Source organism: Takifugu rubripes, chromosome 4 (genome assembly GCF_901000725.2).
Source record: "Takifugu rubripes chromosome 4, fTakRub1.2, whole genome shotgun sequence".
Classification (NCBI taxonomy): Eukaryota; Metazoa; Chordata; class Actinopteri; order Tetraodontiformes; family Tetraodontidae; genus Takifugu; species Takifugu rubripes.
In genome coordinates this window covers 16,138,518-16,156,500 of record NC_042288.1, presented here as the reverse complement: position 1 = coordinate 16,156,500, position 17,983 = coordinate 16,138,518, and the positions used below count along the sequence as shown (strand labels likewise).

At 47.6% G+C, this 17,983-nt stretch overlaps 1 protein-coding gene across 2 annotated transcripts in view; it reads left to right on the top strand.

Annotated features, from left to right (window-relative positions):
• The window catches only part of LOC101076233 (signal-induced proliferation-associated 1-like protein 2), a 38,714-nt gene that overhangs the window by 4,542 nt on the left and 16,189 nt on the right, over positions 1 to 17,983 (top strand). The window contains exon 1 of one of the 2 annotated variants that reach the window (XM_029835355.1): positions 12,855 to 13,140. The exons of the other annotated variant lie outside the window; for it this stretch is intronic. The gene's annotated coding sequence lies outside the window, so the exon portion shown is untranslated. Of the gene's footprint in view, positions 1 to 12,854; positions 13,141 to 17,983 lie in introns of those variants that run through there. 2 annotated transcript variants of the gene reach the window in all.

The window sequence follows — 17,983 nt, the reverse complement described above, 5'->3', positions numbered from 1 at the left end:
CTGATTATGAATTCCTCATTTCTTTTCCATCCTGACTCACTGCAGCATCCACACGTGCACGTGCATCTTGGACCTTCAATGTCTAATTCACCTCACATCACAGCACATTTCCAGTGGACGAGTGTCTGAAAGGGTAAAAATAGAGTGACTCCTTCCTGGTGGAGGGTGATGATCAAATCAAATGAAGCACAGCTGTGACAGATGTGCCATTAATTGCTTTACTTTAGTGTGTGTGCACGTGCACGGGCATGTGCATGTGTGTGCTTGAGCTACTGATGGTTAAAGTTTTTGCACTTGTTACTGAACAGAAAGGTTCAGCCAGGCTGAAGTGAATTTAAAGTAGTTTCCCTACATCTGTACGCACAGCCGTCACTATATTTGCTTCAGCACACACGCACACACACACACACACGCACACACACACACACACACGCACGCACGCACACACACACACACACACACACACACAGCTTCAGTCATTCCGCGGATCAATTAAACCACGACGCATAAACTTGTTTCAACGTTCTTCCACGATGCAATTCTTTAATTTTCCATCAACCTCTGACTGACACTGGAATTTTACACACACACACGCACACACACACACACACACACACACACACACACACACGTCCGTGCATGTGGTTGGCATCATGTCCACCTCTGTGCATTGAGCACTAATGATTGTGAAATTGGTCTTAGCAGCAAACATTAGTGGCTAATTAGCGTTACACGTAAGAAATAATCACTGTGCTCTCATGCGTTCCCATAGGCTCCGCATCAGCAGGGTTGACCTCCGACCTTGACATCATGTCAAAAGTCACGCTCGCTGACCTTACGCTCGAAAGCAGATTTTTAGTGACCAAAAACTACACCAACAGTAAATCAGCAAAACAGCTTGTAATTAATATTGGTTGGTCAATCGACTGCATAGAAAAGAAGTGGAAGAAAAAGAGCATAAATAAGATAATTAAATCTGTAAGAAGGAAAAACAACTACCCAAGTCCAGAATGAGAAATCCGTGTTGTGGGTTTGTGGATTATTTGTTTTATCGGTATCAGCTGCTTAAGGGGAGGGGCCCTTATCACCTGTGGGCGGGGCCTGTTTGTGTCACTTCCTTTCATGTTGCCCATTTTCCCATGGGAGAGGAAAAAGGAGGAACTGTGGTTGTGTTGGGAAATCTCTCCCTTCACACTTGCAGTTTTCGTTCCTGTGATTCATCTATCAAATGACAGTTTGACCTCCTGTCCCAGAAGTTCCGGCTACTTGCTTTTCCAAGTGGGTGTGAGATTGTCTCCTAAAGTGGGAATGACACCAATGTAGGAACTAAGCTTGTTGTTTCATTTGCTGGAACACCGAATGTTTCAACAGGAAGTCCAAATACTCAACATGACAGGACCAGGATCTGGAGCGACAGGCTGCTGGTCCATGATAGGACCAGGATCTGGAGCGACAGGCTGCTGGTCCATGATAGGACCAGGATCTGGAGCGACAGGCTGCTGGTCCATTATAGGACCAGGATCTGGAGCGACAGGCTGCTGGTCCATGATAGAACCAGGATCTGGAGCGACAGGCTGCTGGTCCATGATAGGATCTGGAGCGACAGGCTGCTGGTCCATGATAGGACCAGGATCTGGAGCGACAGGCTGCTGGTCCATGATAGAACCAGGATCTGGAGCGACAGGCTGCTGGTCCATGATAGGACCAGGATCTGGAGCGACAGGCTGCTGGTCCATGATAGGACCAGGATCTGGAGCGACAGGCTGCTGGTCCATGATAGGACAAGGATCTGGAGCGACAGGCTGCTGGTCCATGATAGGACAAGGATCTGATAGGACAAGGATCTGGAGCGACAGGCTGCTGGTCCATGATAGGACCAGGATCTGGAGCGACAGGCTGCTGGTCCATGATAGGACCAGGATCTGGACACTCGGCTCTTTTCTGTCTCTATTTTCATGACCTCTGGAATCACCTGTCAATCAGAGCCCTCATCCTCCTCTTCATCCCCCTCCTTCCCTCCCTCCTCCCCTCCCCCTCCCCCCTCTTCCCCCCCCCCTCTTCCTCCCCCCTTCCCTCCTTCCTCCCTTCCCTCCTCCCCCTTCTTCCCTCCTTCCTCCCCTCCCCCCCTCCCTCCTCCCCTTCCCTCCTCCCCCTCCTTCCCTCCTTCCTCCCTTCCCTTCTCCCCCTCCTTCCCTCCTTCCCTCCTTCCTCCTCCCCTCCCCTCCTCCCCTCCCCTCCTCCCCCTCCTCCCCCCCTCTCCTCCCAAGGGCACTGGAAGCGCTAATGCCCCAGGGACCGTTGTCTCATGGGCTCCAGCCTTCATCTTGGGTTTTTGGCCTTAAAGGAAGCGAAGCTGAGGAGAAGGAAGTTGCGTAACACAGCTGGGGACATTTGTCACCGTTTGTTGGGACCCCTGGAAGATCCTCCGCCCTGCAGCCACAGGAAGTCCTCATTCAGAACACCCCCCCCCCCCCGTCCCCGAGCCATGTTTACTGGAGCACTCTCAAATGTAAACAGGGTGGTGGGGCCACAGTCGGTTTGGCCCTGAGCTGTGGGGGCTCCAGCCCAAACACAATGAATGATGCACAACTGCTGCAAAAGCAACCAGGTGCTGTTGGGCCACCTACAAGGAGCAGCTGGATAAAGAAACAGGGTTAGAGGTCAGGGTTAGAGGTTAGGGGTTAGTGTTAGGGGTGAGGGTTAGAGGTCAGGGTTAGGGGTTAGGGGTTATTGTTAGGGGTGAGGGTTAGAGGTCAGGGTTAGAGGTTAGGGGTTAGTGTTAGGGGTGAGGGTTAGAGGTCAGGGTTAGGGGTTAGGGGTTATTGTTAGAGGTCAGGGTTAGAGGTTAGTGTTAGGGGTGAGGGTTAGAGGTCAGGGTTAGGGGTTAGTGTTAGGGGTGAGGGTTAGGGGTCAGGGTTAGGGGTTAGGGGTTATTGTTAGGGGTGAGGGGTTAGAGGTCAGGGTTAGGGGTTAGTGTTAGGGGTGAGGGTTAGAGGTCAGGGTTAGGGGTTAGTGTTAGGGGTGAGGGTTAGAGGTCAGGGTTAGAGGGTTAGAGGTTAGGGGTCAGGGTTAGGGGTCAGGGTTAGGGGTGAGGGTTAGGGGTCAGGGTGAGGGTCAGGGTTAGGGGTCAGGGTTAGAGGTCAGGGTTAGGGTCATGGTGAGGGTTAGGGGTCAGGGTTAGGGGTGAGGGTTAGGGGTGAGGGTTAGAGGTTAGGGGTCAGGGTTAGGGGTCAGGGTTAGGGGTTAGGGGTGAGGGTTAGGGTGAGGGTTAGAGGTTAGGGTCAGGGTTAGGGGTCAGGGTTAGGGGTCAGGGTTAGGGTTAGGGTCATCTGTCTCAGACCTGCCAGTATTTATGTGGACACACAGGTCAGAGGCCCTCCCGGAGACTTCCCCAGCCGACAGCGTCTCCTTCCCATGGCTCCGGCTATGTCAGGTTAACATCAACAGACGCTAATCAGATTAGCTGAGAGCAGGTAAACACAACGTCTTCGACGCCATCTCCTCTCGTCCGTGGTCATATGTGAGATGTTTGGGAAGTTTGCCTGATCCCCTCTGAGCTGCGTCTCCTGGCCGTTATCGACCGCTGCCTGTTGCAGTTATTGACCCCATTGTGGTGTCTCTTCCCATTGTTTCTCTTTGTCTTGTGTGATTGGTTTGCAAACATTTTCTCACTGCTGAGAAAGGACACACACACACACACACACACACACACGCTGTGCTGAGGCTTTCTCTGATAAGATTCTACCCTGGAGGGGGTCTCTTACTGGAAGACTGCTGGTTATTGATTTCCCATTGAGGGGCTGTGCTTTGTGCTTTCTTGGGGAGGATTGAGAGTATTTCAGAATCTGAGGTAGAACTTCCAGGTCAGATGTGTCCATTAAGCAACAGGTTCTGGACCTCCTGCCCAGTGTTTTTGTCTTCCTGATTAACCAGCGTGTCGGTAGGGCTCGCCCAAGTTAGCGAAGCTGCTTCTGCTCAGGTTAGTGACCCTGAACTTATAATGTTGTACATCTGCCAGCATGAGCATGTTCTCTAAATGCTGCTGCCTTGGAGACCTTCTTCAGAGACCACTGCCTTTTAGAGATAAGAACATGACCCTTTATTCAATATTCTGTTGTAAAACTGCGCTGACTGACGGACACGTGCTAATTCCTCACTTTGTGTCTGAGTGCACATGTAAAGGGTTAGGGTCAGGGTCAGGGTCAGGGTTAGAGTCAGGGTTTGGGTTAGGGTCAGAGTTAGGGTCAGGGTTAGGGTCAGGGTCAGGGTCAGGGTTAGGGTCAGAGTTAGGGTCAGGGTTAGAGTCAGGGTTAGGGTTAGAGTCAGGGTTAGGGTTAGAGTTAGGGTCAGGGTTAGGGTCAGGGTTAGAGTCAGGGTTAGGGTTAGAGTTAGGGTCAGGGTTAGAGTCAGGGTCAGAGTTAGGGTTTGGGTTAGGGTCAGGGTCAGGGTTAGAGTCAGGGTTAGGGTTAGAGTTAGGGTTAGAGTTAGGGTTAGGGTCAGGGTTAGGGTTTGGGTTAGGGTCAGGGTTAGGGTCAGGGTTAGGGTTAGAGGTCAGGGTTAGGGTTAGAGTTAGGGTCAGGGTTAGAGTTAGGGTTAGGGTCAGGGTTAGGGTTTGGGTTAGGGTTTGGGTTAGGGTCAGGGTTAGAGTTAGGGTTAGGGTTAGGGTCAGGCTTAGAGTTAGGGTTAGGGTTAGAGTTAGGGTTAGAGTTAGGGTCAGGGTTAGGGTTAGGGTTTAGAGTCAGGGTTAGGGTTAGGGTCAGGGTCAGGGTTAGGGTTAGAGTCAGGGTTAGAGTTAGGGTTAGGGTTAGGGTCAGGGTCAGGGTCAGGGTTAGGGTCAGGGTTAGAGTTAGGGTCAGGGTTAGAGTTAGGGTTAGGGTTTGTAAAGCATCTGATGAGTGAGATCCTGGTGTACGGAAAGACACATTCTGCACGAGTGGAGCATCTCACGGATTCTGGAGGGTCAAGATGTGTCCGAGTGGCGTGGTGGCAGGAAAAAGAAAAAATTCTCCTCGTATTTTATGCAACTGTCTGTGTGCACGTTCACACAGTGACTATTTAGCTGGAGAAAATGGTTTCCAGCTGACTGGTGGAATGGGCCGTGTGTGTGTGTGTGTGTGTGTGTGTGTGTGTGTGTGTGTGCGTGCGTGTGCGTGTGTGTGTGTCACTGAGATCAAGGATGTACTGATGGGTGGGGGTGGGCAGCAGAGTCTGACAGCTCTGTATTGCTCTGGTTCTTCCCCATCATCAGCCATATCCATCCATCCCAGCAGTGTGCTCAGTACGAGCGGACTAGCTGTAGCTTTAGAGGTATAGGTGTGTGGGAGTGGTTATTCTCTGGCCCTCTTTTAGCCACCACACCTCCCTTAACCCCCCCATCTCACATGCCATGGCAGCTGCAGCTGTTGTGTTTCACTGCAAAAGATGTCGGAAATTCCACTCAGTCTGCAATTAGAGCTGCAGATTGCTGAATGGAGCACATTGCGATGTCCTAAATTTGAAACGTGGTCCCCTTTCTGCCCTCATGAAGCGAGTCGAGAGGACGTGTTGAATAAACTGGCCCGTCTGCCTTCAAGGGGACAGTCTGTGTTTCTGCAAGCTGCTTCTTCTGCTATGCTGTTAGAGTGGAAAAGGCCTCATTGATGGGCCGGCTTTCTCACGCCTGAGTGAGAACCTTCGCTCTCCAGCCAGTCAAGTGGTGCATTGTGACTTGACCAAAGAAATGCAAATACCTAGAGCAGATGTCCTGCTGTCTGTTCTCATTGGTCGGCAGAATGAGTCCCTCACTGGCCGGTTGTGCTGAGTGCACCCAGCACGGCTGATGTGTTAACAAGGGAAAAGCCGTGTCACTCTGGCCCAGACTATGGTTGCCTGCCGTTCAGGTGCGTTTTCTCAAAGGTCTAGATTCTAGATGGAGGGACACGCAGGAGCAGGTCCTCTTCCATGGAAAATGGGGAAAAGCAGCCAACCTTTCCCTTTGTCTCTGCTTCCTTTAGTATCTTCTCTCTTTCGCTCACTTCCTGAATCTTTTCCTCCTCCACGGGAACTAAACCTTGCTCCAAAAGCATTTCCATAAACGGACTGAGGGAATGGAAATAACTGGGAGCATTTCCAGCTGCCTCGCTCTGTGCGCTCCCGTTCCTGCAGCAGCCTTTTAGCAGGCCTGTTGACAGGACTGAAGCACATTCCCATGAGGACTTCCTAAACCGGGACAATGCTGTTTCAATGCTGCTTCATCAGGCAACTGACCATTTTAGCTGTTTTTACGGTTGAGGACTTGTTTGTGGAGATAATTCAATTCAATTATTAAGACATTCATTCGAATGAAAGTCAGTCTAAGTTGTCTAAATTGTGGTCTACTGGTTAGTCTTACTTGCCTCTTGGTGTGTGCTTCCCTGCTCTGCCGGTTTGTGTTTGCGTCCGTTATGTTGTCCTGACAGTTGCTGTTTGCATGTTGCTCGTCACCTCGTCTGTGGGCCGTCCCGCCCTGGGCAGCATTAGTCTCCTGTCGGGGGCTGTCCCGGTAACAGAGGTTTTCAGTCAGGTATCACCTTACCTGTGGAGTAGCTTACCTTACCTGTGGAGTAGTTCACCTTACCTGTGGAGTAGCTCACCTTACCTGTGGAGTAGTTCACCTTACCTGTGGAGTAGCTCACCTTACCTGTGGAGTAGTTCACCTTACCTGTGGAGTAGCTCACCTTACCTGTGGAGTAGCTCACCTTACCTGTGGAGTAGTTCACCTTACCTGTGGAGTAGTTCACCTTACCTGTGGAGTAGTTCACCTTACCTGTGGAGTAGCTTACCTTACCTGTGGAGTAGCTTACCTTACCTGTGGAGTAGTTCACCTTACCTGTGGAGTAGTTCACCTTACCTGTGGAGTAGCTCACCTTACCTGTGGAGTAGCTTACCTTACCTGTGGAGTAGTTCACCTTACCTGTGGAGTAGCTTACCTTACCTGTGGAGTAGTTCACCTTACCTGTGGAGTAGTTCACCTTACCTGTGGAGTTTTCCCTTCATCTGGCCGAGATCAATAATTAAAGCAGAAAGTAGCTGTGCTCCATCACTGGCCAGATGGTCCTCTGTTGTTAGGGTTACTTCACTGTTCACTGTTGGGGTCATGTCTTGTTCAGACCTGCAAACTACCGGCCTAGCATGTCTACTACAGGGTATTGATGGTCTGCTAGCATGGAGATCGTTTCCGATACGGGGTCATCGCAACAAATTCTCTACGTGGGGTCTGGATCACAGTATATCCTCAGAGTATTAAGCATATTTATAAATGTACAGTTTCATCCATCCATGTCATTTTCTCTTGGAACCTGACAGTGGAATCATCCGTCACTGTAAAAAGATTTGTCCAAATATACACACCAGTAGTTTTGTAGCCATTTAGCTCGTAGCCTCAAGTCCAAGCTGAACTTCCCAAAAGCTGTTCCTATGGTTTCATCTCTTTCCTGTTGGGAACTGTGAAGTAGTTCCTCCTATGCAAAAGACCCTAAAGTCACACATATTCACACATTCATCACACCAACAGGTTGGTAAAACACCACAACCGTTTACCACCTTCTTCTCCAGCCAGCTGCTTTCCAACCTGAGCTAAAAACGCGTTAACCAGGTTTATATTGTCAACGTTCCTCAACTCCGCCTGCCTGCTCCCTCTGCGCTCGTTAATCAAGCAGCACCCTCGCCCGTGCCAGAACCTCCAACGACAAGCAGCTCTGAGGTCAGAGATAATTAACTGTGTGCTAATTTTAGCCCCTGTGAGCTGCAAAAACCTTTGCTTGGGTCCTATAGCTTATCTTCTCATGCTGCACATGAAATGTGCTAAACCGCCAACTTTTGTCAAACATAATCTGGGGTTGTCGTCCTGCCTGTGTGGGCGTTAACCGTTCAGTGTTCAAACGTAACAAGGTCTTTCATTTCTTAAAAGAAGCCTCGCAATGTGTTGCCATGCAATGTTTATAAGAGCTCAGATTTATCTTCCACGTGTGCCATGATGATGCTTTGTCGTGGTGTCCCTGCATGCTTCAACCCACCACTCACCCCTCCGCTCCTCTCTGCCCCCCCCTCCTCTGCCTCTTTGTTCTGAAGGGTGTTCTACTGTCACTCATGGCTGACATATGCAGAAAAAAGTTGCCTGGCAACCACATGGAAGGATGCACTACCCCTGTTTGCTCTCCACACTCCCACTTCATGTGCTACTACTCACTCGCCCCCCCAGCCCACCCTGGGTGGATCATTATGGTGGCAGCACAATATTTTGGGCTCTATTATTTTTACAAACACACACAGAGCAGAAATTGGGAGGAGAAGAGAAGGTGAAGAGGAGGATGCGTAGGCGGGGGCAAGAAGGGGAGGAATGACATTGGTTCCAGAGCTACTGCGCCTGCATGTGAGCCGCCAGCTGCTCTTCCTCCCTTCTTCTCTGCGGGAAGGACAGGCCCTCCTCCAAACAGCTTCTCTTGCACTCTGCATAACTACGGAGAACCTGGGATTATCACAGTGTGCCGCTATCAGCAGGACTAAAAATACTAGATGGTGAATGTGCCACATGCCTGGCTCCCATCACACTTCTGGACAGAGCATAACGCAGGTGCCCCCCCTTCAAGGGACTAAAGTTGAAGACGAAACAATGATTAATAGTTGCTTTAAATCTGTCAGCGTTGTTGGCTGTGCTTCTCCTCCTTATTTAATTATAAAATGACAGATTCCTGGTTGTTTTTGAGAGAATCAACTGCACGATTATTTCCTGAGTGGTAATGGAAGCCTAGCTACGCGTCGCTCTGGTTAGCGGTTGCTGCCCAGACTGTCAGCAACAATCTACAAGTCACTTATTAGTTTGATTTTTGCACACACATTCTATCATTACTGTGCACGTGTCTAATTTTAGGGTAAACATATGACATTAGATGGGCTGGTTCTGTTGTCATGGTTGCAAAATAACTCAAATTAATATTAATGGCAGCGCCCTTATGTTTGGGCTGATGATTGCTTCAGGTAACTCGTCCTCTCCGTGCACATTAGTGGTTTCATTTGCATTTTGTCTTCACACTTAAACTGGGTGTACGAGTAGAAACAGGTTCTCTGGATACAGGTTATTATGGGTCAGGGTTTGAAATCATCCTTTTCACACTTGTACACATAATCACAAATGGCACACCTGCTATATTTTCATAAACGCATCATTTTGGAAGGAATGGATTCAACTTTCCACAAATCCTTTGTCACTTAGTTTGCTTTGAATAAAATGCAATGGCAGCACTTCCTAAATACAACAAAGTCCTGCTAAACGATGTCCAATCCTCTCTAAGAAAGACTCTACTTACATAAGCCTCTCGTGAGAAATGCTAACTAGCCGTGCCGCTATATGTTGGTGTAATGGCTGCTCTTGGTCGGTCCATCGGTCTGGGCCGTGCATGTGTAACACAAGTAGCCATTGTGGGGCTGTTATTCCTCCACAGGACCTGCAGCACACATGTGTAAAGTGGGGGATAGTTGGTCTGCTGAGACGCAGTCACAACGTTAACTGTTACCTCCTGGGGCTTCGCACTCTTCAAAGAAGTCTCTTCCTTCCCCCTCCATCCAGATTAAAGCCGGGAACCTGCCTGCTAAGGCTAGATCAAAGGAGATTGTGGTGCTCAGCCTTGTTCTCTCACCGCTATTCACGCGGCTCGGTTCAAGCCTGCCATTTCCTGCTATGAACAGGGAGCCACTCAGTCACCAGGAAGTGGTCAGAGCGACACTGCTTTGTCGTCTTTTCCAATCAGGCTTTGTGTAACTTCATTAAATCGGACAGGAAGGATGTGTCGTCAGACTCCATGGCCTCAGAGTTGCTCCTTATTTTGCCTTCAGGGTAAGAAAGGTCGACCCACTCCGACGTAACTGTTCTGCATGGCGGTCATTTTTGGACCTTCATGCTCTGGCCACAACGGAGCTGCGTTCCCCAATATTAGATGGCCGATCTTCAGACTGAGAAAGCTGCTGTTGAGCCCCGAACCCATACTGGAGCTCCTGATGGAGAGGCTCCACCCACAGACATTCCCTCTCTCACCGCAGTTCAGTTTGAATAAAAAACTGAAAACGCTACTGTCGTTATTACTGTTGTTATTACTGTCGTTATTAGTGTTGTTATTAGTAGTGTTGTTATTAGTGTTGTTATTAGTGTTGTTATTAGTAGTGTTGTTATTAGTGTTGTTATTAGTAGTGTTGTTATTAGTGTTGTTATTAGTGTTGTTATTAGTAGTGTTGTTATTAGTAGTGTCGTTATTAGTAGTGTTGTTATTAGTGTTGTTATTAGTAGTGTTCTTAGTACTGTCGTTATTACTGTCATTATTAGTAGTGTTGTTATTAGTGTTGTTATTAGTAGTGTTGTTATTAGTGTTGTTGTTATTAGTAGTGTTCTTAGTACTGTCGTTATTACTGTCATTATTAGTAGTGTTGTTATTAGTGTTGTTATTACTGTCGTTATTACTGTCGTTATTAGTAGTGTCGTTATTAGTGTTGTTATTAGTAGTATCGTTATTACTGTCGTTATTGGTAGTGTTGTTATTAGTAGTGTCGTTATTAGTGTTGTTATTAGTAGTGTCGTTATTACTGTCGTTATTACTGTCGTTATTAGTAGTGTTGTTATTACTGTCATTAGTAGTGTTGTTATTAGTAGTGTTGTTATTAGTAGTGTTGTTATTAATAGTCGTTATTACTGTCGTTATTACTGTCGTTATTAGTAGTGTCGTTATTAGTGTTGTTATTACTGTCGTTATTAGTAGTGTCGTTATTAGTGTTGTTATTAGTAGTGTTGTTATTAGTAGTGTCGTTATTGGTAGTGTCGTTATTGGTAGTGTCGTTATTAGTAGTGTCGTTATTAGTAGTGTCGTTATTACTGTCATTAGTAGTGTTGTTATTCGTGTTGTTGTTATTAGTAGTGTCGTTATTACTGTCGTTATTAGTAGTGTCATTATTAGTGTTGTTATTAGTAGTGTCGTTATTACTGTCGTTATTAGTAGTGTTATTACTGTCGTTATTACTGTTGTTATTAGTAGTGTTGTTATTAGTAGTGTCGTTATTACTGACGTTATTACTGTCGTTATTAGTAGTGTCGTTATTAGTAGTGTTGTTGCTAGTATTGTTATTAGTGTTTTTATTCGTGTTGTTATTAGTAGTGTTCTTATTAGTGTTCTTATTAGTAGTGTTGTTATTACTGTCGTTATTAGTAGTGTTGTTATTAGTAGTGTTGTTATTACTGTTGTTATTAGTAGTCTTGTTATTAGTGTTGTTGCTAGTATTGTTATTAGTGTTTTTATTCGTGTTGTTATTAGTAGTGTTGTTATTAGTGTTGTTATTAGTAGTGTTGTTATTACTGTCGTTATTAGTAGTGTTGTTATTAGTAGTGTTGTTATTACTGTTATTAGTAGTCTTGTTATTAGTGTTGTTGTTATTACTGTCGTTATTAGTAGTGTTGTTATTAGTAGTGTTGTTGCTAGTATTGTTATTAGTGTTTTTATTCGTGTTGTTATTAGTAGTGTTGTTATTAGTGTTGTTATTAGTAGTGTTGTTATTAGTGTTGTTAGTTTTGTTATTAGTGTTGTTAGTGTTGTTATTAGTGTTGTTAGTGTTGTTATTAATGTTGTTATTAGTGTTGTTAGTGTTGTTATTAGTGTTGTTAGTGTTGTTATTAATGTTGTTATTAGTGTTGTTATTAGTGTTGTTAGTTTTGTTATTAGTGTTGTTAGTGTTATACTATATGCTTTTTTCTCTTTTTCTGCTGCCACACGAACGTTTCCAACAGCAGTTGGAAACGCTGGAGCTAGCAGTATTACTAGCTCCAGCTAGATCCAGTCTAACCGGTTACGCACTGTAACAAATAGTCTGCCAATATGGCAAAAGTGGGCAAAGCAAAGACTCGACGTCAGGGCTCGGGTCATTTTTCCGGGACAGTATTTATCGAATGGTCAAAGCCTTTTCCATTGGAGCTTTGAGTAAGTGTTTAATCAGATGTAGAAGAGACCGACCCCTGAGGGTTCGTGACACCACCTCTGTTGTGCTTTAAAACCCTCGGTGGGACTCGGTGGGACTTGGTGGGACTCGGCCATTGAGCCTACAGCTGTGGGCTGCAGGGGAACGCTGGAGAGATCCTCCACACTTTCCCTTAAAGCATTTTCCTGCCCTCCCCATCTCAGGCAACTGCCCCTGGTGGGGGGAAATATATCAGTGCCTGCCCTCCCCATCTCAGGCAACTGCCCCTGGTGAGGGGAAATATATCAGTGCCTGCCCTCCCCATCTCAGGCAACTGCCCCTGGTGGGGGGAAATATATCAGTGCCTGCCCTCCCCATCTCAGGCAACTGCCCCTGGTGAGGGGAAATATATCAGTGCCTGCCCTCCCCATCTCAGGCAACTGCCCCTGGTGGGGGGAAATATATCAGCACCTGACTGAAGGGTTGCTGCTGTTAGAAGAGAGCAGTTGGCGCTCCCTGGTTTTGGTGTGTTGGTGTGTTTCAGGTGGCTTTAAACGGAGCATCTCCGAACAATCTCTAGGAAACGGTCGTTTCGATGACAGCCAAAGGATAAGTGGAATCCTGCACCGTCTGCCACTAAATGTCAGTCGTTGCTGGAAAATTGGAAGGTTAGAGGCTTGACCTAGGCATCTTTCCCATGAGCACTTCACTCCCCCTTATCCCCCGCGTTCTAAATGTCATGGTTCACCACCCTCTCCTGGAACCACCAACAACAAGCAGCCCCCCCCACCTACCCACCCGCACTTTCCCTTACATATGCTAATGTTGCAGCGTCATTCATTCAGCCAGGGGCTTTGTCAGGGACGGGGGAAGAACATCACGGGACAGCTGTATGCATTTCACTAAAATGGCTGGCTGTAGACTTGTCCTTACTTCACTCTTTCCTTCTTCCTATTCTTCCTCTTTCCACAATTTTCTCCCAAATCTAGTTGCTGGATTAAAGCCTACAGCAGGTTTTTCTCTGTTTTAAAAGGCTTCTATTGAGGTGCTTTCTCACAACAAGTGGCTGATGGATTTAATGCACTTGGATAGCAATTCCATGGTGAGCTGATGGCCACAGAGGTCCATGTGGCTTTGTGTCCCTTTCTCTTTGGATTTATGGCAATGATGAAAAGGGATTCTCTTAATCAGGTAAGCAGATTGCAGGTCTGATCAGTGTTGTTTGTCTTGAAACAGTTAAGTTTATTAGCCTGGGAACTTAGCGAGAAATAAACCGCGCAGCGTCTTTTCTGGTCAGGTCTGAGACCAGAACAACTTGTGGCCGTGCGTCTTGTAGACGGCACAGAAGGAGTGGCTCATCTAGTTGGGTTAGGGTTAGGGTTAGGGTTAGGGTTAGGGTTACCCTAACCCAACATCTAGCTAGTTGTTCTTCCAGCTCTTTTAAAGTCACTTATGGAAACCTTCTCCTGGAAGAACTGTGGCAATTCCAGCCGAAACACAAAACAGCCTTTTTACATCGGATTTGTGCGAGCAACTTTTGACCAGGGTTCAACAAAACTGAAAAAACTCCATTCGCTGAGTCTATTTAATGTCCCTTGATGTGCAAAGATTTCTGCATAGGCATAGATGGTGTCAACACATTTGCTTAAACTTTACTTTACAAAATGACAGCATCGTCAAGGCAGGGGAGGAGTGGGTAGGTCCTGGTGACGTGTGTGGACCTGCTGCATCACATCCAGTCTGCATGGTTCTTTCTGACTTGTGCAGAGGCCCAGTACAGGCGGACAGATGGTCCTTTTTGGAAAAGGGCCACAGCACAGTGATCTGTGTTTGTGGGGTTCCACTGCAGCCGCCAAGAACAAACACAAGCTCCGTCTGTTGGGAACAAAGATGAGCCTAAATCCGTGAACCCTCTGCAGGCCCTGCGAGTGCGATCTAGAACTGGGTTGTGCTACTCATTTTAGTACAACAGCTTAATAATATTCATGTTAATCACAATGTCATTAGATGTCATTAGACAACAGCGCCTCCAAATAACAATCTGGCCCCTTTTTTCCATTCCCAGCCCTTCCAAGCTTTATTTAAAGCCCACCAGAAGTGTTGTGTCCATAACCATTAAAGAGCAGTTGGGGTCAGACGCGTGTTCTTATTAGCGCTAGCATCTCTCTTTACCAGAATGTTTCTCTTCCACCAACATACACAGGAAATCTGTTGTTGACTATTTTATGTCTTCAACCTCCCTAAAATAAAGGACAATGGCAGTCTGCTGCCTGGCAGGCGCTGGGCAAATGGCCATTTGGCGGGACATCAGTTTGGGAGCCTCCCATCTGCAGTGTTGCCAGGATACAAGTGATGTTTTCTACGTGGGATTGTTCACCTCCGAGTTCTCTTTCATTTTCAACAGCACCGTGCAACATTACTGAACGCCTCACTTTGGCAGAAAGTGCACAAGCTACCTGCAAAAGCTAACCCGCTGCTTGATTTTAGTCAAAGTTTAGTGGCTGGATTTACTGACGTGGTCATCTCAGCATATTCGCCACTGACCATAGAACGCTTACACTGAAAGGCATTTGTTTGGTTTATTCTAAAGCAAAACTAATTAAATAAAACTAATAAAACTAACAACTATAATAAGAATTCTACTGCACTGGCTTCTATAAACACCCATGTTCTGAACCATCGTATGGTCCTGGTATGGTGCTGGTATGGTCCTGGTATGGTGCTGGTATGGCCCTGGTATGGTGCTGGTATGGTGCTGGTATGGTGCTGGTATGGTGCTGGTATGGCCCTGGTATGGTCCTGGTATGGTGCTGGTATGGTCCTGGTATGGTGCTGGTATGGCCCTGGTATGGTGCTGGTATGGTCCTGGTATGGCCCTGGTATGGTGCTGGTATGGTCCTGGTATGGTGCTGTATGGTGCTGGTATGGTCCTGGTATGGTCCTGGTATGGTGCTGGTATGGCCCTGGTATGGTGCTGGTATGGTGCTGGTATGGCCCTGGTATGGTGCTGGTATGGTGCTGGTATGGCCCTGGTATGGTGCTGGTATGGCCCTGGTATGGTGCTGGTATGGTCCTGGTATGGTGCTGGTATGGTCCTGGTATGGTGCTGTATGGTGCTGGTATGGTCCTGGTATGGTCCTGGTATGGTCCTGGTATGGCGCTGGTATGGTCCTGGTATGGTGCTGGTATGGTCCTGGTATGGTGCTGGTATGGTCCTGGTATGGTCCTGGTATGGTCCTGGTATGGTGCTGGTATGGTCCTGGTATGGTGCTGGTATGGTCCTGGTATGGTCCTGGTATGGTCCTGGTATGGCGCTGGTATGGTCCTGGTATGGTGCTGGTATGGTCCTGGTATGGTCCTGGTATGGCGCTGGTATGGTGCTGGTATGGTGCTGGTATGGCCCTGGTATGGTGCTGGTATGGTCCTGGTATGGTGCTGGTATGGTGCTGGTATGGTCCTGGTATGGTGCTGGTATGGCCCTGGTATGGTGCTGGTATGGTCCTGGTATGGTGCTGTATGGTGCTGGTATGGTCCTGGTATGGTGCTGTATGGTGCTGGTATGGTCCTGGTATGGTCCTGGTATGGTGCTGGTATGGTCCTGGTATGGTCCTGGTATGGCGCTGGTATGGTCCTGGTATGGTGCTGGTATGGCCCTGGTATGGTGCTGGTATGGTGCTGGTTTGGTCCTGGTATGTTGTTTAATTTTGCCTGTGGGAGCGCAGCTGTGGGCAGATGAGGTGTGGTGAGATGGTTTTGGAGGCCAGTGGCCTCGGGTTCGCGCTGTAACCGCAGGAGGAGATATCAGGCAGAGCGACTCAGCATGGAGCTGGAGATCCTCCTCTCACTCCAGATGGTGTCCGTCCTCTATCTGTGCAAACCATTTGGAGAACTCTTGTTTATTCTGCAAACAAGCACTTTTTTATGGAATTCCCCGTCCGGTCCTCTACAGCTAGAAATGAAACATCTGAAAGGATGTGAGATTTATATACATGAACATGTATCAAAAAGTCAAAGCAGACTTCCGTCCTGAACCAGAGTGAAGGGCAGTGGTTGCTCTCCTGGATCCAGGCTCTGTTCTCCCTGCACCCGGGTCCTGGACCAGGCCCAGCTTCAGGTAGATGAGACACTGAGGGGCTACATGTGTTTGCTCCTCCTGATTCTTCTTCTGTTGTGGGCTCAACATGAATCCACGCTATTAGACACAAGCCGCACGATCCTCCTGGTCCAGTTATGATGGTTTATTCCAGCTGATTTATTCTATTGTTCCCCCCAAACACGTTTAGCACGGACATTTGCTATAACATAGCTATATCCTCTGTTAGCAGTTAGTACAGACAGCTACAGACAGCTCTAGTCTATAGACAGCTCTAGTCTACAGACAGCTCTAGTCTACAGACAGCTCTAGTCTACAGACAGCACTAGTCTACAGACAGCACTAGCCAACAGACAGCTCTAGTCTATGGACAGCTCTAGTCAACAGACAGCTCTAGTCTATAGACAGCTCTAGTCTATAGACAGCTCTAGTCTACAGACAGCTCTAGTCTACAGACAGCACTAGCCAACAGACAGCTCTAGTCAACAGACAGCTCTAGTCAACAGACAGCTCTAGTCTACAGACAGCACTAGCCAACAGACAGCACTAGTCTACGGACAGCTCTAGTCAACAGACAGCTCTAGTCTACAGACAGCTCTAGTCTACAGACAGCTCTAGTCTACAGACAGCACTAGTCTACAGACAGCACTAGCCAACAGACAGCTCTAGTCTATGGACAGCTCTAGTCAACAGACAGCTCTAGTCTATAGACAGCTCTAGTCTATAGACAGCTCTAGTCTACAGACAGCTCTAGTCTACAGACAGCACTAGTCTACAGACAGCACTAGCCAACAGACAGCTCTAGTCTATGGACAGCTCTAGTCAACAGACAGCTCTAGTCAACAGACAGCTCTAGTCTATAGACAGCTCTAGTCAACAGACAGCACTAGCCAACAGACAGCTCTAGTCAACAGACAGCTCTAGTCAACAGACAGCTCTAGTCTACAGACAGCACTAGCCAACAGACAGCACTAGTCTACGGACAGCTCTAGTCAACAGACAGCTCTAGTCTACAGACAGCACTAGTCTACAGACAGCTCTAGTCTACAGACAGCTCTAGTCTACAGACAGCACTAGTCTACAGACAGCTCTAGTCTACAGACAGCACTAGTCTACAGACAGCACTAGCCAACAGACAGCTCTAGTCTATGGACAGCTCTAGTCAACAGACAGCTCTAGTCAACAGACAGCTCTAGTCTATAGACAGCTCTAGTCAACAGACAGCACTAGCCAACAGACAGCTCTAGTCAACAGACAGCTCTAGTCTACAGACAGCACTAGCCAACAGACAGCTCTAGTCTACAGACAGCTCTAGTCTATAGACAGCTCTAGTCAACAGACAGCACTAGCCAACAGACAGCTCTAGTCAACAGACAGCTCTAGTCTACAGACAGCACTAGCCAACAGACAGCACTAGTCTATGGACAGCTCTAGTCAACAGACAGCTCTAGTCAACAGACAGCACTAGCCAACAGACAGCACTAGTCTATGGACAGCTCTAGTCAACAGACAGCTCTAGTCAACAGACAGCTCTAGTCTATAGACAGCTCTAGTCAACAGACAGCTCTAGTCTACAGACAGCACTAGTCTATGGACAGCTCTAGTCAACAGACAGCTCTAGTCAACAGACAGCTCTAGTCTATAGACAGCTCTAGTCAACAGACAGCACTAGCCAACAGACAGCTCTAGTCTACAGACAGCTCTAGTCTACAGACAGCACTAGCCAACAGACAGCTCTAGTCTACAGACAGCTCTAGTCTACAGACAGCACTAGCCAACAGACAGCTCTAGTCTACAGACAGCTCTAGTCTACAGACAGCACTAGCCAACAGACAGCTCTAGTCTACAGACAGCTCTAGTCTACAGACAGCTCTAGTCTACAGACAGCTCTAGTCTATAGACAGCTCTAGTCTACAGACAGCACTAGCCAACAGACAGCTC